This window comes from Populus trichocarpa, chromosome 18 (assembly GCF_000002775.5).
Source record: "Populus trichocarpa isolate Nisqually-1 chromosome 18, P.trichocarpa_v4.1, whole genome shotgun sequence".
Taxonomy (NCBI): Eukaryota; Viridiplantae; Streptophyta; class Magnoliopsida; order Malpighiales; family Salicaceae; genus Populus; species Populus trichocarpa.
In genome coordinates this window covers 6940769-6965395 of record NC_037302.2, presented here as the reverse complement: position 1 = coordinate 6965395, position 24627 = coordinate 6940769, and the positions used below count along the sequence as shown (strand labels likewise).

General features: G+C 34.6%; 1 pseudogene; it reads right to left on the bottom strand.

Moving 5' to 3' along the window:
• The window catches only part of LOC112325046 (uncharacterized), a 36887-nt pseudogene extending 13336 nt beyond the window's left edge, over positions 1 to 23551 (bottom strand).
• Positions 23552 to 24627: the final 1076 nt, after the last annotated feature.

Here is a 24627-nt window from a genome sequence, read left to right as displayed (position 1 = left end):
GATATTTTGTCAATGGATATGCCTTTCATACTGAAGAATACGGGCATGGAAGAAAGACATACAACAATGGTGTTTGTATTAAGGGATCAACTTCTAGTGAGTTTGAAGTTGACTAATATGGTAGATTAGAAGAGGTCATCGAACTGCAATATCATAGCGAGCAAAATAGAGTGTTTTTATTCAAATGCTATTGGTATGACACAACTGATAGAGGAATCAGAGTAGATCCTCTCTATGGTCTTATTGAAATCAACTCAAAAGCTAGACTCTGCAACGTAAACGATGTCTTTGTTTTCGTAAAGCAATGCCAACAAGTTTATTACACATACATCCCTTCCTTTAGAAAGGATCAATCAAGAGTTGATTGGTTATCCGTTTTAAAAAACCAAACCCAGGAGTCGTGTCGAGGTTGTTCAAGATGAGAACGAAGACACAAGTGTGATAGATGAAGTCTTTCAAGCTAGTGAGTTGGTTGAACCATACCAAGTTGCTCCTTCGATTGACTTAGAAGAAAATTTGAATTTTCGTGTTTTCGATGATAGTCTTGTTGATGTTGACGCAGAGGAGTTGAATGTTGTTTTGAGCTCTAATGGACTAGAGAATGTTGATGAAGAAGATGATAACCACATTGAAGAGTGCGATGAAACTTATAACAATTCAATTGAGGAAAAAGATGAAAATTCTGACTAAATATGCTATAAAGCCTTTTTTTATAATGTAATATTGTGGATGATATTTTGGAACATGAAATATATATTTATTTCATAATTGTTTGATCTTGTTATTGTGTTGTGCTTGTTGTAAGTTTGTAATTTAAACGTTTGTGCAGGAGGATAGACAGGCAATACAAACAAAACATGCAAAAGCTTGACACAAATACTGACGGATTGTGTCCCGTCGGTATTTTACCAAGAGATGCAAAACAATTACAGCATTTTGCCACAATCACCGATGGATTGTCCTGTCGGTATTTTACCGAGAGTTGTAAAACAATTACAGCAATTTGCCACAATCATCGACGGCTATACCGACAAAATATGTCCCGTTGGTATTTTACCAAGAGTTGCAAAACAATTACAACCCCTGCCATAATCACCGACGGATGGTGCACATTCCAATGCGTGCGACTGTCAGACTGCCTGGTCAGTTGGCACAGTTACCGATGGAATCACCGACAGACGCGGCAAATCCAATGCACCCATGCTCTGACACCTTTTTACCAACAGATGTGCCGACAGACTTCGAAAAATCTAAAGGAATTTTCAAAATTTTACTGCGAAATTCAAAAAATACCGATGGAAATTACCGATGGAATTTAATGCCACCGCCCAAAAAAATATTATTATATGTTCCGTCGGTAATTTCGTCGGTAAAATTACAGTATAAAACTGACCCCCCCCTCCGCGGTTCATTTTTTCTCGACTCCTCTCATTCATCTTCTCTTCTCCTCTTGCAAATCCTTTGCGTTTCTCATTGTATTTTTATTATTTTGATTGTAGTTTTCAACATATTAAAAGGTATGATTCTCCTTTCTTTATCTTTGTATTTTTTGTAATTTTTTTTATTTTAATTATGATTATTTTTGTGGTGTTCTTTGTTTTATGTATTGTTTGTAGATAAAATCTTGAAATCAACACACTATTAAGGTAAACATTTTTAATTCATAAAGTCTTTAGTTTTTTCTTTTTATTTGTTCAATTTATTTTATTGTTTGTATTGCCATAATAATTGAAAATTTTGTTAAATTTGAATTGTTATTGTTGAATTTACCTTTAAAATGTTAATTGAAATATAGAATTAAATTTAATTAGTTTATCTTAATTTTATTATATTATTGCTTGTTATGTTTTTTATTATTTTGATTAATTTTAATTATTCTTTATGGATTTGTATAAATTTTGGTTGAAAATATATAGATGTTGAATTTCTATAGATGTTAGGTTGTATAGAGTTGATTTTGCAATATTTGTGTAATTATTCGTATAAATTTATGTAGATATGTAGAATGAAAATTGGCTTGTGGATATTATCAATATTTGTAGGTATGAAAACTGTGGGTAGTCTCTAATATAGGGGAGGTGTTGATGAATGTTTTTAAATAATTAAATTTAATTATTTAATTATTCGTATAAATTTGTGTAGATGTGTAGAATAAAAATTTAATTATTTTATTGTTTGGATTGTAATAATTATTTGAAAATTTAGTCTCTTTTAATTGTTATTGTTGAATTTTCCATGGAAATGATAATTGAAAATGAAGAATTAAATTTCATTGTGTTATCTCAATTTTATTCTATTATTGATTGCTATGTTTTTTTTATTATTTCCATTAATTTTAATTGTCATTTATGTATTTCTATAGATGTTAGTTGAAAATATATAGATGTTAAATTTCTATAGATGTTAGGTTGTATATAAGATTTTCCAATGGAGTCAATTGGTTTGTGGTTATTGTAAATATTTGCAGTTTTGAAAATTGTGGGTAGTCTCCAGTATAGGGGAGGTGCTGCCGATTGTTTTTTAAATAATCGAAGTTAATTATGTAATTATTCATATAAATTTATGTAGATGCGTAGAATGAAATCAACAGGACGTCGTCAGTAGATGGTTGCAGCTAGTTCTTCTAGTAGCGAGGATGACTTATCCTTAGGTGCTGATCACGAAAAGGCACCTGCACCAACTTATGATGCTGCCTCTTCTAACGCGGTTTCACAGCGCAGAGGCGGTGTGCCTTCACAGCGGGGTCAATTCACCCACAAGTACCAGACACAATGGAAGGATGACCTTTGACACGACCAAAGAGTTGATGTCTTCTCTCAAGTGTAGGAGTGTCGAAGTAATAAATAACCCAACAAGATCAGGATCGAACCACAAGGAGGTTAACTGTATAAACTACAAATAAAGAAATAGATAATAACAGAAAAGGAGTTGAAGAGAGCTTTGAGATGTGATATTGATATAAGGATTAAACAAGGATAAAATAATTGTCAAGGTTAGAGGATCCACTAATGGTATTTCAAACAAGTATAGTATAAACTCTTTTTATTACTCAACTGGAAACCACACACAAAGGAGGTTCCAATCAGATTATAAATTGTTAACATGATTACATTAGTAATGGGGACGATCCTTCGACCCATCCGAATTTCGATCCGGATTTGTGGATGGAGGTAGGTCGTCTGATGGACCTGATAAAAATCGGGTCTACGGGCTCTCCAACAATACGGCTAAAAACTTGCAGGCAATCGGTAGTGTCTCAACCGTTGGGAGCTCTCCATCAGTATCGAGCACCCAGTCTGAGGAGTTCATGGCCTTGAAACAACAATATGAATGACTCTCGACGGATTATGATCAACTCCGTTAAATGGTCATGGACATTAGATCAAGGATGGGTGATGATACATGCAGCCCTTTTTTGGTCGTACGGTCCCGGAAACAACCAGCCTCCTCCTCCTCCTCCTCCAGCTTCGCTGTTAATCTAGTTTAATTTTGTTTTTGAAACACATTAAATTTGTAATGAATATTTGGATGGATATTATTTAACATTATTTTTATATTTTTAATGTTTAATACAATTTTATTTGGTTAATTAGTTTTTTTTACTGATTAGTGCTTAAAAGTACATTCTCACAAGGCTTTATATCATCATATTACACTTAAAGTATCATTAAATTCCCTAACTTAAGCATATTTTATAATAATAAGTCTGATAATATAAGATAGCTTTAATTTATGGTAAATGCTCATTTTAAATACAGGCCTATCACATAAATCAAAGGATTGATTGATGAGTTCAACTACTGAAATTGAGAAGACAGAGAGGAAAAGAGATGTTTGTTCAGTCTAAACTAGAACACTGTTCAATCATTGCATCATATCTGGAGCTGTAGATCTTGGATTTCAGTTTGGTTTATATTACTAGAAAGCTAAGACATAGGCCTAAAACATTCATAGGAGTCTAAGACTCAATTCTGCTGTTTGGAAGTCCAAATCTTAGCAACAACGAAGAAGTCAGAATCTGTCCTGCAGCCCAGACACTGTTCAGTGTTGAGCCCATATCTCGAGTTCTAGAAGTCCAAATGCACCGATTCTTTTTTTGTTGGAAAGCTGAGACAATTTCCTAGAACTTTTATGAAGACAATCTGTTTAAATTCTGACGTTAGCAATGATGTTTTGTTCAGACAAGAAGATAAGGATTGTCACCAAGTCAAGATGTGGCCACCCACTCAACAATTAGTCATCAAATCAATAGTTCCAAATTTTGGCCTATAAAAGGAGGCATTTGCCATGCATTTTTGCATCTTGGTTTTCAGATCAAGATCATGTTCTTGCTCTCTCTCTCTCTCTCTATATATATATATATATATATATTTTTGTAATGCTTAAGTTTTGTTTATATTAATCTCTTGTTTATACTTTTCATTTCATTTCCTTTACTTAGTTAACTTATATCTTATTTATGTTCTTATCTTGTTTATTTATGTTTTTCTCTTTCATTATGTTTAGCTATGTTTATTATGTCAAGGTGAAAAGGTTACACTAATGGTGTAAGAATAAGTATTGTATAAACTCAACCTGAACTTTAATGTTTGATACTAACATGTTTTGTATTTGTTATCTTGTTCACTTTTAATACTTTGCTTGTTAAATGGTTAATCTAGATTTATGTTATATAACTCTTGATACAACAAATACTTGGCACTTTCATAGCCCAACCATATGGTATAACCGACACTTGTGCTATAAAAAGGAACTTGATTTGTTGTTAACATAAGTTAATCATGAATACCTAACAACATTTACAAGTATTAACATTATTCGAATAAAATAATTAATGTAATCATGTTAACAATTTATAATCCGATTGGAACCTCCTTTGTGTGTGGTTTCCAGTTGAGTAATAAAAAGAGTTTATACTATACTTGTTTGAAATACCATTAGTGGATCCTCTAACCTTGATAATTATTTTATTCGTGTTTAATCCTTATATCAATATCACATCTCAAAGCTCTCTTCAACTCCTTTTCTGTTATTATCTATTTTTTTATTTGTAGTTTATACAGTTAACCTCCCTGTGGTTCAACCCCAGTCTTGCTGGGTTATTTATTATTTCGACACTCCTCACTTGGGAGAAGACATCAATCTTTTGGTCGTGTCATTTACTATTAATAAATATTTTTTAAAAAAATATTTTAAATAAATATCGACGGCCTTACAAACGGAACCGAGCCGTCGGTATTTTACCGAGAGTTGCAAAAAAATTATCACTCATGCCACAATCACCGACAGATATATTCTGTCGGTATTCACCATTGATGTTACCGACGAAATATATTCGTCGGTAATGTACAAAGAGTTCTGAAATATTTACCGCCTATGCCACGATCACGGACGGCTAGTCCGTCGGTGATTTACCGTTGGAAATACAGACGGAACACGTTTGTCGGTAAAGTTCTCGCGGGAAATATTTTTTTTGGCGCGCTTCCCCCAACGATAAGATCATCGGTGTTTGGTTTTTTTTATTTTCGACATAATCAGCGACGGACAGGAGAATTACCGATAATCAATATTCCGACAGACGGATTCTGTCGGTGAGGCCGTCGGTAAAACTTTTTCCGATGAGTTGTGTATCTTACACCGACGGAATGAATCCGTCGGTAAAACTGTTTAATGGTGTAGTGGATCCAATCATGAAAGCACACTGATTAGTACTTAAAAGTGCATTTTTATCAAGGTTTTATATCATTATTTTGCACTTGAAGTATCAATAACTCCTTAACTAAAGCATGTTTTATAATAACGTATCTAATAATATAAGATACCTTTAATTTATGGTAAATGTTCATCTTAAATGCAGGCCTATCACATAGATGAAAGAATTGATTGATGAGTTGAAGTACTGAAATTGAAAGGACAAAGAGATGGCCAAACTTAGAAAAGAGATGCTGGTGCAGTCCAAACTGGAACACTGTTCGGTAATTGCGTCATATCTGGAGCTGTAGATCTTGGATTTAGGTCCATTTTATATGGATGGAAAGATAAGACATAGGCCTACAACGTTCATGTGAAGCCCAAGATTTAAAAAGGCCGTTTTCAAGTCCAAATTGCAGCAACAACAAAGACGTCCGAATCTGTCCTGCAGCCCAGACACTGTTTAGTGTTCAGCCCATATCTCGAGTTCTAGAAGTCCAAATGATCTCAAATTTTTACCCTGGAAAGATGAGACAATTCTCTAGAACTTTCATGATTTAAGTTTGTTCAAATTATGACGTCATCAATGACGTTTTTGGCAGACAAGAAGATAAGGATTGTCACCAAGTCAAGATGTGGCCACTCACTCATCAATTAGTCAACAAATCAATAGTTCCGAATTTTGGCCTATAAAAGGAGGCATTTGCCATGTATTGAGGCATCTTGGTTTTCAGATCAAGATCATGCTCTTGCTCTCTCTTTATATTTTGTAATGCTTAAGTTTTGCTTATATTAATTTCTTGCTTATTTATGTTTCTTTCTTTCATTATGTGTTGCTAAGTTAATTATGTCAAGGTGAAAAGGGTACACTAATGGTGTAAGAATAAGTATAATATAAACTTAATATGGACCTTAATATTGGATACTAACATGCTTTATATTTGTTATCTTGTTCACTTTTAATACTTTGCTTGTTAAATGGTTAATCTAGATTTATGTTGTATAACACTTGATACAACAAATACTTGGTACTTTCATAGCCCATACTGTATGGTATAACCGACACCTGAGCTATGAAAGGAACTTGATTTGTTGTTAACATAAGTTATAATCATGAATGCCTGACAACATTTACAAGTATTAGCATTATTCGAATATGATAACTAATGTAATCATGTTAACAATTTATAATCTGATTGGAACCTCCTTTGTGTGTGGTTTCCAATTGAATAATAAGAGTTTATACTATACTTGTTTGAAATACCATTAGTGGATCCTCTAACCTTGACATTTGTTGTTATCATTGTTTAATCCTTACGTTAATCTTCCATCTCAAAGTTCTCATCAACTTCTTCCTCTTCTTCTTCACTATTATTATTATTGTTGTTATTGTTGTTGTTGTTGTATTATTGTTATCTATAATTTATACAATTAACCTCCCTGTGGTTCGACCCCGGTCTTGCCGGGTTATTTATTACTTCGACACTCCTGCACTTGGGAGAAGACATCAATCTTTTGGTCGTGTCAAGTTTTTGGCACCGTTGCCGGGGAGGTAAATTCTTGTACAAATTATAGTATTTATTTTATTTTCTCTTTTCTCTTTTCTTGTATCTAACTTTGTTTCTTTTGTTTTGTTTCTTTTTCTATTGTTTTTCTTTTCTTTCTTTTATTCTCTTCCTGCACGTGCATGAGAGTGTGGTCACGTACGTTAAGTGGTAGACTTTGTAGGGTATCCTCATCATTTTCAGAAAATATGGCCGAAGAAGATAATCAGTCGCTTCATAATGAGAATAATGAGAATATTCGGGTTAGAACTCTTAGAGACCACATGAATCCCACAAGAACAAGTGCACCCTCATGCATAGTTTTTCCACCTGATGCATCTCATTTTAATTTTAAGCCAGGCATTATTCAACTTTTACCATCTTTTCATGGCTTAGATTTAGAAAATCCATACTTGCATTTAAGGGAATTTGAGGAGGTCTGTAACACCTATAATGACTCAAATTGTAGCATGAACACCATTAGGTTAAAGCTTTTTCCTTTTTCATTAAAAGATAAAGCTAAAACTTGGCTACAAAATTTGAGACCTGGATCTATTCGTGCTTGGGATGATATGCAATAACAATTTTTAAAGAAGTTTTTTTCCATCTCACAGAACAAACTCTTTCAAAAGACAAATAATCACTTTCTCTCAAAAACCAGGAGAAACATTTTACCAATGCTGGGATAGGTATCGAGACTTGCTTAATACTTGCCCCCATCATGGTTTTGAAACATGGAGATTAGTTTCACATTTCTATGAAGGATTAACACCTAGAGATAGGCAAATGGTTGAATTGATGTGCAATGGAACTTTTGAAGATAAAGACCCCAATGAAGCCATGGAATACCTAGACTTGCTAGCTGAAAATGCACAAAATTGGGACACTACAGGAACTTATGAGGCACCAAGTAAAACCCAACCTCATACATCTAGTGGAGGTATGTACAACCTTAGGGAAGATCATGACCTCCAAGCCAAGTTTGCATCTTTAGCTAAAAAAGTCGAGGCATTAGAATTAAAAAAAGAGTGGTAAACTAAAATCTGTTCAAGACATTGTGTGTCAAATCTGTGAAACCAATGAACATTCAACCCATGACTGTCCAACTTTGCCCTCTTTTAGGGAATGTCTCCATGAACAAGCCCATGCATTAAATAGTTTCCAAAGGCCCAATCATAACCCATACTCGCAAACATACAACCCTGGTTGGAGAAATCACCCAAATTTCAATTGGAAGAGTGATAACAATAATGCACAAACTTCACAACCACCGTTTCAAGCACACCATAACTTCCAAAATTCTCATGGATATGCACCTCCTTATGCTCCACCTCCTAGAAGAAATCTTGAGGAAACATTGCATGCATTCATGGAAAAGCAAGAGACAATTAACACTCAACTTGCTCAAAGCATGACAGATCTTAAAGATACTCTTGCAAAGTTCACAACTGCTCTTAGTTTCTAAGAGAAAGGTAAGTTTCCATCTCAACCTCAGCAAAATCCAAAGGGGCAATACAATGCGAATGCAAGTAGTTCGGGAAGCCAACACATGGATCACGTAAAATCAGTCATCACTCTTCGCAGTGGTAAGGTTATTGAAAAACCCATTCTTGAACCTTGTGAGAATGATGATGAGTCAATCTCTGAGGGTAAGGAAGGGGTTGAATCTGATCATTGCAAAGAAAAGACTGATTCTCCGCCAGCACTTCCATTTCCTCATGCCATGACCAAACAAAGGAAAGTTAATCACAACTCTGAAATCTTTGAAACTTTCAAACAGGTAAGGATCAATATACCTTTGTTGGATGCTATTAAACAGGTTCCTTCTTATGCTAAATTTTTGAAAGATCTGTGCACTGTGAAGAGAAAATTGAATGTGAAAAAAAAAGCCTTTTTAGCCGAACAAGTAAGTGCCATTCTTCAGAACAATAATGCATTGAAATATAAAGACCCTGGTTGTCCTACAATTTCTTGCTTTATTGGAGAACATAAAATTGAAAGAGCCTTACTTGATCTTGGAGCTAGTGTGAATTTACTTCCATATTCAGTTTTTCAAAGTCTCAATCTAGGTGAGTTAAAACCAACTTCTGTAACTCTTTTACTTGCTGATAGATCTGTAAAAGTGCCTAGAGGAATAGTTGAGGATGTGTTAGTACAAGTCGATAAATTCATTTACCCTGTGGATTTTATTGTCTTGGATACACAACCTGTTGAAGCATGTAATTCATTTCCTGTTATTTTAGGACGTCCGTTTCTTGCAACTTCTAATGCATTGATTAATTGTAGGAATGGACTGATGAAGCTATCATTTGGGAACATGACATTGGAGATGAATATTTTCAACATTTGCAAGCAACCTGGAGATGATAATGATTTACAAGAAGTAGATTCTATTGAAGAATTAGTTTATGATCAACTTGAATCTACTTTGAGTAAAATTGAATTGGATGAATCTGAAGATTTGCAAGTGATTTATTCTCAGGAAGAAATCACGGATGAAAAAGACACCGAAAATGTTGATGCGGATCTTTTGTCAAAAGTGACAACAGATTCGACATCCGACATCACACCAATCGATGATTACTTTCCTGATGAATCCTTACCTTCTCTTAGTTCAATGTCTTGGTTTGCTAAAAATATCAATTTTCTTGCTACAGGAGATTTGCCAACTCATTGGAGTACCGAAGACAAAGGTAAGTTTTTGAACGAAGTGAAGAAATTTTATTGGGATGACCCTTACTTATTCGAATATTGTCCTGATCAAATATTTCGAAGATGCATTCCTGACAATGAGGTAAGTAATGTCATTAAACTTTGTCATTCTGAAGCATGTGGGAGTCATTTCTCGTCAAAAAAGACAGCTGCGAAAATTTTACAAAATGGATTTTATTGGCCCACCATGTTCAAGGACACACATGCATTCTGCAAAACTTGTGAAAATTGTCAAAAAGTTGATACTGGTCAAAAAGTCTTGCTTTATAATTCTCGACTCCATTTATGTCCTGGAAAGCTAAGATCAAGATGGAGCGGTCCATTTATTGAGAAACATGTGTATCCTTATGGGGCCTTTGATATTGAGAATCCAAAGAATGACAATGTTCCTAATGGAAATGGACATCGTTTGAAAGCTTATTTTGATAATTTTCCTAGTGAAAATGAATCCATTGGTTTGAATGATCCTATAGATAAAGGTTGAGTATTTTGTTTTTTTCTCACATTGTTTTGTGTTTCTTTTTGGTGTGAATTTTGTTTTGTTAGTCTCTCTCACCCCGGTCAAATGGCGGATAACGGTACTCCGTGACTTCAGTCGGTTCTTTCAGTTTCCCATAATAACTGATATCTGTATATTTGTGCAATTCTTTGCTCTTTCTCCCTTCTTTGACTCTCTTCTCCAATTCTCATTTGAAAATGGACACCACTCTTGAAAAATTGAAAAAGTACTTTCCCGCTCTGCCTCAGAATGCGATTACAAAAATTTACCGTGCTAGGTGTGCAAGATTGAGGTTGTTAATGAATCATGGAATTCCTGAAGATATTCGTTGGCTGATTGAAGCAAAGGTCCGATTATCAGGTGAGTCCTCTAATTCTTTCGTTTCACACATGCCTGGAACAGGTAAAAGCACTTTTGCAAAGAAACGTCGTGCAAAACGACTGAAAGTCTGTCACCGATGTGCCAGATGGACTTGTAATGCAACATGTCGTTCTTTAGGAATGGTATCTATAAATCGTGAAGATAAAATACAATTCATTAAGGATGGCCTGAGTAAGGGGTCTTTAGATAATCTTCTATTAACCCTTGAGACGCATCCTAGTGGAGATGTGCATCGTGCTATTCATGATTCCATAAAGAACATGATCGACTTAGTCTTGGGAATCTGACTAAAAAAGACCCTGTTTGCCAGTTTTTAAGAAAACTGGATGGGAAGCCTATCCCCGACCCATAGAGGGCGTTTAAGCCGTTCTTGGACGTAAAACCAAGGGAAGATGTGAGCCACAATCACAACTACCTGTACATACACATGCTTTTCAAAATAAATAAATAAATAAATACATAAAGAGAGAGAGAGAGTGTGAGACTCCAGCTGGCCTATATCTAGATGATATGATTGCATTTTCAAATCCTCATCTATAAAATCTTCTCTTCCTTCCCCTCATTTCTACTCAACCCTTACATTAGACAGATATAGAAGTGTGTAGAAATGGCAGGTCCCTCAAGTTATCACATAAAAAATATTTGTGTTTTCGGTGGATCCAGTCCTGGGAAGGAAATAGCTTTTTTGGAAGCAGCAAATCATCTTGGTCAGGTACTAGCTGAGAAAAAGATTCATTTAGTGTATAGGGGAGGCAGCCTTGGGTTAATGGGGGGTGTGGCAATAGCTGCATTTTTAGGAGGTAGTCAAGTTTTGGGGGTCGTCCCCGAAGCTTTAACAAAAGGGGACATCATTAGAAGAACAATTGGAGAGGAACTACAGGTCTCCACAATGTCTGATCGATTGAATGCAATGTTTAACCATGCTGATGCCTTCATTGCCTTACCAGGTGGTTTGGGCACATTGAAAGAGATCTTTCATATTTCCTCTTGGGCCCAACTTCACATTCACCATAAACCTATAGGTTTGCTCAATGTTAATGGTTTTTATGATAATTTGTTGTCTTTTCTTGATCAAGCTGTGGAACAGGAATTTCTAACATCTTCGGCACGACAAATCATAATCTCTGCTGCTACTACTGAACAATTGATCGACAAACTACAATCTTTCACCCCTGTAATTGATCCTTCCATGAGTCGCATAAATTGGTCAACTACAGAAAGCCGTAAAAAGCTTAGATTGGATTTGAGCCTTCGTTTGTGAATCCTTGTGTCTTTTGGTTTTATTATTAGCATATTATTTTGTTTTGTTATTTCTTATATTTGTTTAAGTATGTTTCAGGTTTGTCAGTGTTCGTTGTTTCAGGTGATGTCTTCTATACTCTATCTTTCTACCTTAGGACATTGAGGACAATGTCTCGTTTTGGTTGGGGGGAGAGGGTAGTAGTATTTAAAAAAAAAAAAAAACCATTTGGCTAAACTGTTCTTACTAGGATGGCAGAGTAAGGGGGAATTTTATTGACTCTTGAGACGCATCTTAGTAAACATTTTCTAATGGTCATTTGCAATATTCATAACAAGGCCTATTAGAATACTTCTTGAAATATTCAGGTTTACAAACTCTCGCATTATTATCACTTGATTCTGCTCATATACTCATTTAACAAGTATTCTTAAACCTTCATTTTCACACACACACTTTAACATATGATTGTGGGTTGCACATTGGATTATTACATTATTTATGTTCTTTTGTTAAAGGTAACAACTAAGGGATAGGGATAGTCTACAATTTGCAAAACAAAAAAAAAAAAAAAAAAAAAAAAAGAAAAAAAAAAAAAAATGATGATAATAAAAACATAGATAAGTTTGATTTCGTAGCCTCCCTAACCTAAGCAATTAAGCCCGAAGGGGTGTTTTAACACCTAATACCCTAAAGTCAACTGACTTGGGAGCTATTGGCCCAAAGCTTGTTACATGGGTTAAGGAGAAAAGCTTAAGGGAATCAAACATTGCACTATCTACGTATCAGTATCTGCAACCCGAGTTACTAAGCTCGTAGGGGTGTCTCAACACCTAATGCCCTAAGACCAACTGGTCTGGGAGTCATTAGCCGAAAGCTCGTTACATGGGTTAAAGATGCATTGTGTATATATATATATTAAAAAAAAAAAAAAGAAGATAATAATCCCAACCCAAGGAAGTTAACCTTAAACATTAGAACATAATATTGTTTTCTTCCAATAAAAGCCCCATCATCTATGTTTTCATACATTGAACACATAAAAAGGAAGGTTTATTAATATCTTGTTTAAGAGGTATTGAGCATATATATAAAATTTAATGAGAGTTTGTTTATCTGGATAGATTAATGGAAGTTGAATGATGAATGCCTTGCTTTGTGAAATTTGCAAATAGTTTTTCTATTTTAACGCTTTGATTACTAGGGACTAGTAATAAGCTGGTTGGGGGGTGTGATTAGTACTTAAAAGTGCATTTTTATCAAGGTTTTATATTATTATTTTGCACTTGAAGTATCAATAACTCCTTAACTAAAACATGTTTTATAATAACGTATCTAATAATATAAGATACCTTTAATTTATGGTAAATGTTCATCTTAAATGCAGGCCTATCACATAGATGAAAGAATTGATTGATGAGTTGAAGTACTGAAATTGAAAGGACAAAGAGATGGCCAAACTTAGAAAAGAGATGCTGGTGCAGTCCAAACTGGAACACTGTTCGGTAATTGCGTCATATCTGGAGCTGTAGATCTTGGATTTAGGTCCATTTTATATGGATGGAAAGATAAGACATAGGCCTACAACGTTCATGTGAAGCTCAAGATTTAAAAAGGCCGTTTTCAAGTCCAAATTGCAGCAACAACAAAGACGTCCGAATCTGTCCTGCAGCCCAGACACTGTTTAGTGTTCAGCCCATATCTCGAGTTCTAGAAGTCCAAATGATCTCAAATTTTTACCCTGGAAAGATGAGACAATTCTCTAGAACTTTCATGATTTAAGTTTGTTCAAATTATGACGTCATCAATGACGTTTTTGGCAGACAAGAAGATAAGGATTGTCACCAAGTCAAGATGTGGCCACTCACTCATCAATTAGTCAACAAATCAATAGTTCCGAATTTTGGCCTATAAAAGGAGGCATTTGCCATGTATTGAGGCATCTTGGTTTTCAGATCAAGATCATGCTCTTGCTCTCTCTTTATATTTTGTAATGCTTAAGTTTTGCTTATATTAATTTCTTGCTTATTTATGTTTCTTTCTTTCATTATGTGTTGCTAAGTTAATTATGTCAAGGTGAAAAGGGTACACTAATGGTGTAAGAATAAGTATAATATAAACTTAATATGGACCTTAATATTGGATACTAACATGCTTTATATTTGTTATCTTGTTCACTTTTAATACTTTGCTTGTTAAATGGTTAATCTAGATTTATGTTGTATAACACTTGGTACAACAAATACTTGGTACTTTCATAGCCCATACTGTATGGTATAACCGACACCTGAGCTATGAAAGGAACTTGATTTGTTGTTAACATAAGTTATAATCATGAATGCCTGACAACATTTACAAGTATTAGCATTATTCGAATATGATAACTAATGTAATCATGTTAACAATTTATAATCTGATTGGAACCTCCTTTGTGTGTGGTTTCCAATTGAATAATAAGAGTTTATACTATACTTGTTTGAAATACCATTAGTGGATCCTCTAACCTTGACATTTGTTGTTATCATTGTTTAATCCTTACGTTAATCTTCCATCTCAAAGTTCTCATCAACTTCTTCCTCTTCTTCTTCACTATTATTATTATTGTTGTTATTGTTGTTGTTGTTGTATTATTGTTATCTATAATTTATACAATTAACCTCCCTGTGGTTCGACCCCGGTCTTGCCGGGTTATTTATTACTTCGACACTCCTGCACTTGGGAGAAGACATCAATCTTTTGGTCGTGTCACACACAAAGACTAGAAAAAACAAAGTTCTAAGAATTGAAACTTAGTCTATGGTGAACTAATAAGCAACCTAAGCTAGTAGAAAACAAGATTAAATCATAATAAGAAAACAAGATTAAATCATAATAAGATGTAACAAGAATCAAATCTGATTATGAAGGAAGAAGACAAAAAAGGAAGAAAAGTTCAGCCATGACAAAGTCTATTTTTTTTATTGTAGACCTTCGACATGAAACTTTGTTAGGAGTTTTGCACTTGTATTATAGATTTTTTTTAGGAGGTCGGTTGATGTAGAAAATTTACTGGACCCCATTGAATAATTCTGGTTATCTGATCGTTGTAATCTTTTTAGACAAATTCATTTTATTATATTAACACTTTGCATTATTAACGTGATTACACTCTAATATTGTACATTAAACGGGTCTTGCCATTGTGGAGACACGAAGTTAAAGTTTTAAAAATAATATATACTAGCTATCTGCCTGTGCTTCATTGTGGGTCTCCCTAATTTTTTTTTTCAGTAATTCGAACTAATGAGATGGAAAATCAAAAATACATAATTACATAAATTTAAAAAATCACCCAAAGATGAGGGTGGAAGATGAGGGGAGCATCAAAAAACACCAACGAAAAATTTCTTCCGAGTGCCTAAAAGGCAAAGCAACATGGTGCCAAAATACAACAGTAGCAGTAAAGCAAGTTCAAACATCGATAATGCTTTGGCAAGTCCAAACACTAAATGGCATGGGAAAAAAAGATGAGATGTCAAGAGGAGTTGATCATAAAGATAGTGTCGAAATGATGGCTGATAAAGCAAGTCTAGATTCACAAAGCATCGTAAAAAAAAGGTTGGAAAGCTAGAAACCAGTTGAAAGCAACTGGGTATGGTTGGAAAGCTAGTTGTCTTGCAGAGCAAAAGCAATGACAATATAGTTTGATAAGGGCATGAAAGAAACATTAGAGAACTCAACTGGCAAGACTGATAAATGTAGATAAAAGCATGCTGACTAATCGTGCAAGGACACAAAAATGGGAAAACAAACCAAGGTGCAATGAATTGAGATGAGAGGGGGGGGGGGAGGAATAAAAAAAGACAGTAATATGGCAGCAGTAGTTCCTGATGATCCCATACACTAATAATAATAATACAAACAATACAGCCTGTGTCTAGCACTGATTGGCTATGAAATTCTAAAGCCATATCATTGAACTGAAGTATCAGTCTATTATCATTCTCTGTGAGGAAACAATAATCATTTAAGAGAAGTCATATCATCACAACTTCAAAGAAGGGGAAATAAAAATAAGCAGTTAGTGATCAATAAATAAAATCCACAAGTTTTCAAGTTCCTTGGGTGAATAGATAAGAAATCAGGTGGAATTACAGGTATCAAATCCTTAGTAACATGTGAAATCCAAATCTGATAGATCATTTCATGATCACGAAATAAATATATTTATTTTTAAATAAAGTTTAGGAAACCTTGAGGGAGCTTAATAGTCAATCGAATTCAGGCAAGAGCTTAACTTGATCGTTTCTATTTCAGATACATATAGTTTGTAAGTTGAATATTCCTATTGGATTTAAAGTGTTTTGGCATTGTTTAAAGACTGAGATAAATAATGACATCATTTTCTTTTTCAAACTTAAGTTTGTAAAACACAAATAAAAGTACCCTTAAAAAGTTTCTTTGAGGTCTGTTGGCAAACATCAAATACACCCACTGAATAGAAAATTGCATTGTTTTCCAGATTTCTTCAACTTGTCAAGTTGTTCTATTAGTTATTAAAGATGCAAAAAATTAACCACTATAACATATAACATATACTGACCCTTAAGAGCTTACACTAAAATAAATTTTACTGGTTATAAACTTACAATGAAACCCACCTAGAAAGCTAGAGGAATAAAAATCACCTACTACAGTATAACTAAAAATTGATAGTAAAAATATTAAAAAATATTCAACAATGCTCCATCCTACCTTCTAAAATTTGATGTTTTTGTCATTAGTGGATAGAAGAAAACGTGCACCATTAGCGACTGGCACCATCTAATCTTGTTGATCTTCTCCTCAATTTCCAAGCTCTTTAGATTATCCAACTAACATGGAGTAAAAGGATGAATACTTGTCAAATCCTGAACCCAGGAAAGATTATAAAAAAATACCTGAACAAATATAATTCCCCGTGATCAACATGAGAAAAAACATCTGAAAAGTAAAAACTAAGTACCTTTGGTTCATGGCTTTGAAACTCTATTTTGAAACGGAATTCAGGATGCTTGTCAGAGCTATTTTGCTATAATGGAAAAAGAAAAAGAAAAGAAAATTGATTTAAAGACATTCCTATATTTGTTGATATCTCTCTGCATGCCCCTGCAAAAACTCTAACTTTTGTTGTAATGGATATTTTGGTCATTTTATGCTTTTGACGCCCTACCGGCCAACCTATGGAACCTTTTGGGGCCTCACGATATGTTTTTGCATGCTCGTGCAAAAACCATAACTTTTATTGAAAAAGGTGTTTCAGTAATTTAACGCTTTCAATGCCCTACCGCACTACATCAGGCACATTTTGGGGCTTCAACAAATGCTTTTACATGTCTGTGCAAAAAAACATATTTTTTGCCAAAATGAGTATTTTGGTAATTTTGCACTTTCGAAGCCCTACCGGCCAACCTTAAGCATATTTTGGAGCCTTGCGATATATTTTTACATGCCCGCGCAAAACCTCAACTTCTATCAAAAAGGGAATTTTGGTAATTTTACGCTTTCGATGCCATACCGACCAACCTATAGCACCTTTTAGGGTCTCAAGTTATGTTTTTGCATGCCCGTGTGATAGCCATAACTTTCGTCAAAGTGGGTATTTTGTTAATTTTGCGTTTTCGACATCACCTATCAGCCAATCTAGAGCATGTTTTAGGGCCTCACTAGGTGTTTTTGCATGCTCGGGCGAAAACTTCATCTTTTGTTAAGAATAGTGTTTTGGTAATTTTGCACTTTCAATGCTCTACAAGTGAACCGAAGGCACCTTTAGGAGCCTCACGATATGTTTTTGCAAGCCTGCGTGAAAACCATAACTTTTGTCGAAATGGGTATTTTGTCAATTTTGCACTTTCGACGCCTTATCGGTTAACCTAAGGCATATTTTGTGGCCTCACGGTACATTTTTGAATGCTCAACCAACCTTAACTTTTGTCAAAAAGGGTTTTTTGATAATTTTACGCTTTCAACGCCCTACCGGCAAACCTAAGCATGTTTTGGGGTCTCACGACATGTTTCTGCATTCCAGATTCCCGAACAAAAACCATCACTTTTTTTTAAATGGGTGTTTTTCTAATTTTTCACTTTCGATGACCTACCGGCCAATCTAAGACACGTTTTGGGGCCTCACTATATGTTTTTGCATAAGCAAAAACTTTAACTTTTGTCCAAAAGGGTGTTTCGGTAATTTTGCGCTTTCGACACCCTATTGACCAACCTAAGGCACCTTATAGGCCACTCGATATGTTTTTGCATGTCCGTGCGAAAACCATAACTTTTTTCAAAATGGATATTTTGGTAATTTTGTGCTTTCAATGCCTTATTGCCTTACCTAGGGCTTGTTTTGGGGGGCTCACGATATGTTTTAGCTTGCCCATATGAAAACCTTAACTTTTGTTTAAAACAATATTTTGGTTTTTATGTGCTTTTGATGTCCTACCATCCAACCTAAGATATCTATTGGGCTATCACAATATGTTTTTGCTTGTCCGTGTGAAAACAATAAATTTTGTTGAAATGGGTATTTCTGTAATTTTATGCTTTCAATGACCTATAGACCACCCAAAGCACCTTTTAGGGCCTCACGATATGTTTTTGCATGTCTGTGTGAAAACCATAACTTTTATCAAAATATGTATTTTTGAAATTTTGCGCTTTTGATGTCCTACTGGCCAACCCAATGCACATTTTAGGGCCTCACGATATCTTTTTGCATGTCGTTACGAAAACCATAACTTTAGTTGAAAGGGGCATCTTGGTAACATTTCGCTTTCTATGCCAGACTGGCCAACAAAAGGCACTATTTAGGGCCTCCAACTATGTTTTTGCATGCCTGAGCGAAAACCATAACTTTTGTCAAAATTGGTATTTTGGTACTTTTATGCTTTGGACGCCCTAGTGGCCTACTTATGACATGTTTTGGGGCCTCACAGTATGTTTTTGCATGTTCATTCCAAAAACACAACTTTTGTTGAAATAAGAGTTTTGGTGATTTTACGCTTTCAATGCCCTATCACCCAATAAAGAAAGTGATCGCAGGCTACAAGAGGAATTAATTTCTTAAAAAAAATTCCATGTTCTGAAGCGAAATCCTAGTCCTACAAAAAAAGAAAACTTTCGCAATTAAGTTCCTATTCAGATCAGATTTCCAAGCATCTAAAGAATTTTAAAAGTTTGCTAAGCAATCCTAAAGTATATAGGAATGTGGATCTTGGTCAAGGGTTATTTAAGCTAGGGAATTAAGATATTTTATCCTGTTTTTCTTTCTATTATATATGACATCAACAAGTTACTGTCCAAACTGTTTGGATCAGGGTTTGGGTTTAATAGTATATAGGTTTTGGGTTAGTTTTGTAAGTGGTGGGTTAATTCAGCCCATAAGGCTAGATCTATTAGGGTTAATTTTTCAAAAGTACTTAAACTCTTGTAAGCCAAAACCTATTGATGTAAACCTCGTGATCACGTAACCCACAATCAAGATTGAGATCTTATCCTAGAAAGCCGAAATAAATCTTATAGGAGTGTGACACAATAGAAACCTGGCCCAAGACATATTAGAATGAAGTAGAATGACACCACGAAGCCAATTAATCTTAAGAAGTTAATAAAACTCTGAAAATTACTATCTTAAATATGCTAGAATCAGATTTTTCACCCTTAAGAAGTCCCAAATAAACTAAGAAATCTGATTTGAAGGTAGAATTAATTCTGAAGTCTTCTTTCCTTGTTGTAGCTATGATGAATAAGGAATCCTTGTAAGAAAAGAATTTTGAAACATTTATGAATCCTTGCCACACTTGGAAACTATCTTGCAGCCCATTAAAGATCCTTGCAGAGCTAGGAGATTCCCAAAACAAGTTGTCACATTCTTTTAGGAAAAGAATCCTAGCCAAATAGGAAGTCCATAAGTTAAAAGAAAGTAAATAACAAAATTCATACAGCCTTTGTTGACCTATATTGCGATGCCTTTCTGAACTCCGATTGACCTAAAAATTTAACACATGGTAGGAAAACATGTCAGGAGACCCCACTTAAAATTTCAGCTCGATCTAAAAGTCGGGTTGATAATTATGATTGTTGCTGTAAAACTGGATAGTTGCACATTTTACATCAAAATTCAAATTTGACCTTGCCTGGATCATATCAGTAGTGCAGTCCAATTATAATTGTCAGACTCAAGAATCAATAAATATACAGAAAACAAAGCAAAACAAAACTACAATTACGATTTCACGAGTAGCAATGCAAATTCATACGAATTGTAGACGCCACGAAGACACGAAATAAAACATAAGCGAATATTAGTGAAAAACATTAATAGACTCCAAAATAACCCAATTATAATATAAACAAAAAGATTTGGACAAAAATAAACAATAAGAATCACGTTTTGGAACTTGACGCAAACCTAACTTGTTATGCAAGTTTTACGTAACAGAATTGAAACCAAGACCAAACGATATCGGAATGACCTCAAATTCAATATTTAGTATTCGAATACAAAACAAACAATAACTCTCAGTTTATAGGTCTTAGATGAAATATAACCCTTTATTTTTGCTTAGATGCCACAGACACAAAGAACATGAATATGAACAACGCAAATATTGAAATACTTAAAGGAACACTAAAAAAACAAAAATAACAAAAGGATATGACCTAGTTTCAGAGACTAGCTCCAATGCCAACTAATTTTAACCTGGTAGTCAAGCAACCCACAATCAAGATTGAAATCTGATTTCAGAAAGCCAAAATAGGTATGAAAGGAGTGTGACACAATGGAAACCTGGCCCAAGGCACCAACACTATTGGAATGAAGAAGAATGACACCATGAAGCTAGTTAATCTTCAATAAGTCAGATTTAGTTCGTTCAAGAACTAAAGAATACAATAATCACTCTCACACGTTAAAACTGAAAAATTCAGAAATAATACTCATCAATGGCTGCTAAAATTTAGGTTACATGTGTTTAAATAGTTCTGAAAAATTAACCCTAATGGATCTACCCTTGTACAAAACTGACCTGAAAACCTTAAACTGAAAAGCCATAACATGATCCAAACAAGTCTTGGATCCTAGCAGAAAACAAAGTGTTAATTAAGCCCAAACAAGCTAACAAAAAATAAAGATAAAGCCTATAAGTCGTAAGTCTTTATCTACGCAATGATCCTGGAAACCAATATGTCATTAAATACCACCAACCCTTCAATCTTTGTGTAGCAAGGATGAATAAGGAAACCTTGTAAAAAAAGGATTCTGAAACATTAATGAATCCTTGCCACAATTGGAAACTATGTTGCAGCCCATTAAAGATCCTTGTAGAACTAGTAGATTTTCAAAATAAGCTACCACATCTTTGTAGGAAAAAGGATGTTTTCCAAATAGAAAGTCCACAAATCAAAAGAAAGTAAATAATAAAATGTGTTCAGCCTATTCTGACCTATATCGTAAGTCCTTCCCGAATACTGATTCACCTGAAATTTAACCCCAACATAGAAACATACCTCTAGAATCTTCTGATAACATTTCAGCTCAATCCAACGGTTTAATTTGAAGTTATGCTCAATAGCGTAAAACTGAACGGTAGAAAATTTTACACCAAAATTCGAATCTGACCTTGTTTGGCTTTATTATTTTTCCAAGTTATACAAAGAAATCCAAGTTAAACAAGGAACTAAATGGGGGCAAATCATGTCAGAATTTTCCTAGTTTACAAAGGACTTGTAGGGCAATAACTACTCCTATGAATGCAAAGGGTTATTCAACTATAAAAACTTATAAACTAGGAAAATCAGATTGTTTAGTTTTTAATTTTCTTTGCTACATGCGGCATCAGTATCAAACTTTGTTTTTTTTTATTATTTCTTTATGTTTTGGGTTATATTTGGGTTTAATTGTAAGTGGATCTCATATAAGTCCATATAAAGGGCCCATTAGGGTTTATTTCATTCTAGAGTCAATATAAATAAAGTCATAATCAGACATGTTGGGCTATGAAATTTTGAGATTAATACCACCAGCCCTTCTTTCCTCGTGTAGCTAGGATGAATAAGGAATCCTTGTAAAAAAGGGATTCTAGAATGTTAATAAATCCTTGCCACACTTGTAAATTATGTTGCAGCCAATTAAAGATCCTTATGGAACTAGAAAACTCTCAAAACAAGCTCCGACATCATTGTAGGAGAAGAATCATTGTCAAATAAGAAGTCCATATGTTAAAAGGGAAGTCAATAGCAAAATTCATACATTCTGTTTTGACCTGTATCGCAAGTCCTTTCCGAACTATGATTCACCTGAAATTTAACCTCAACATAGAAACATACCTCTAGAAGCTTCTGGTAACATTTCAGCTCAATCCAACAGTTTAATTTGAAGTTATGCTCAATAGCGTAAAACTGAATGGTAGGAAATTTTACGCCAAAATCTGAATCTGACCTTGTTTGGATCGTATCAATCTTTGTTAACCTGAACCTAAAGTGTGCGCCTTATAACCAAGGACTCCTCAATAGGTAACGCCACTTCATCCTCAGCACACTCCTTCAATGGTGGCATGTCTTCACAATCTGATTTGTCACTTTTGAATTCCACATCACCATTGTCTATCATCACCATTATCCTTTTTTTTTTACACTCTGAAGCGTGTTGTCCAAACTCCTAAGAGTTGAAACATTTAAACTCTCCAGTATGTTTTGGTTGAAAGTCAAATTTGCCTTTGACACCCGTAAAGGTTTCAACCTTAGCTTTAGGTGGTTCGGCTTTAGTAGGGACAAAAGGCTGGTTGGGCAACCCCTTCTCTCATCTGATTCGGCCTCCATGTTGATGAAGATGAAGTTGAATTGGTCTGAAATTGAGTGTTGCCCCTTCTCTTTATTTACCTTTCCACCTCCATCCCCATTTGGACCATATCCTCTAACTCCACTTAATGTTGTAATTTCACCACTTTCGCAGTCTTCCTATTCAGTCCATTAAGAAATCTAGCCATCCTTGCGATCTCTATCTCCTTCTACTAGTCATTAACACTTTCATCTCATCTCACGATGCTATTGGTCTTTCTTCATTCCTCCTCCTACCAATCACATTTTGATCCCACCAAATCCATGCATATTTTGTAAATCCAATGACTACCAATTTCACCTTCCTCGCCTCTGAATAGCTTTGACAATAAAAAATTCAATCCATCATTTTCTCCCACTCCAAATACGCCTCGGGACCTTTTTACCTTGAAAAGCCTCAGCTTGATAACATCCAAATCACCAGGACATCATGTCCTCCAAAGTTATAGAAATTTCCCTTCTGGCTGAATTGGCCGCTAGTTCTATTCCCAAAATCCCTTTGGTTTATAGGTTGCCAAAACCTTCCCTATGGCCTATAGTCTCATCCTCAAAACCTCTATCAGCAAATCTATCAACGTCCTCCTTAAAATCCTCATTAATCAGCCCACCATAGCCTTTCAGCCCTACTGCCATTGTTCGATTTCGAATCAACCCCAACCTTCCTCACATCTTGGGTACTTATCATTTCCACATTTCTCCACCTTCTCAAGTTTGTCACACATGTTCCCCATCAGAAAATTCACCCTCTCCATCATCTTCGTCAAATGTTGAATTTGGAACTTTACATTACCTGTAAAAAGTGGTTAGTGGTATAAAAAAATAATCCTCACATCGCTTGTGTTTCACTCAAAATTAGGCTTTTCACTCCAATAAACTCACTATGCGTTTTACCTCACAACTTGCTTTCTTTCGGTTCTTTTGAAATTGAAAATCCAACCATAAAATTTAGAGGCTTTTATAACGCATTTAATTTATGAATATAGACTCAAGAATCAATAAATATACTGAAAACAAGCAAAACAAAATTGCGATTATGATTTTACGAGTAGCAATGCAAATTCATATGAATTGTGGATGAAATAAAACATGAAATAAAATAGAAATGAAAATTAATAAAGACACTTAATTGACTCCTAACTAACCCCAATATAACAGAAACAAAACTGATTTGGTTAAAACAAACAAAAGACAAACACATTTTGGAACTTGATGCAAATCTGACTTGTTACGTAATTTTAAAGCACTAGAATTAAAACGAAGACCTAATGATATTGGAATGACCTCAAATTAAATATATAGTATTCTAATATTCAACAAACTATAGATATTAATTTATAGGTCGTTAGCTTATGTCCATGTATCGAAACCTGTGTATGATCAGTTTGCTACAGAATTAAACCCTGAATTGAAACCTCAAGAAAACGATATTGAAATAAGCCCAAATTTAATATGTAGTGCGATCTCACCCCCAGTAGTAAATATATAAAAATTAAATTAATCTTGAGGTGGTTTTCTTAGGGTTCTCTATGAGTTGTGTTTTCTGGGGCAAATTGCAAGAAGCTTTGAATAACGTCTTTTTTTTCTTCTTTTTGACTTTCATGCTACTGATATGTTAGAGACAGTAACAAAATAAAATATTGAATTTTTTTCTTTTTTTTAGTATGTTGAAGTCACAAAGAAGACTAAGATGTCAACAAACACTAAAAACT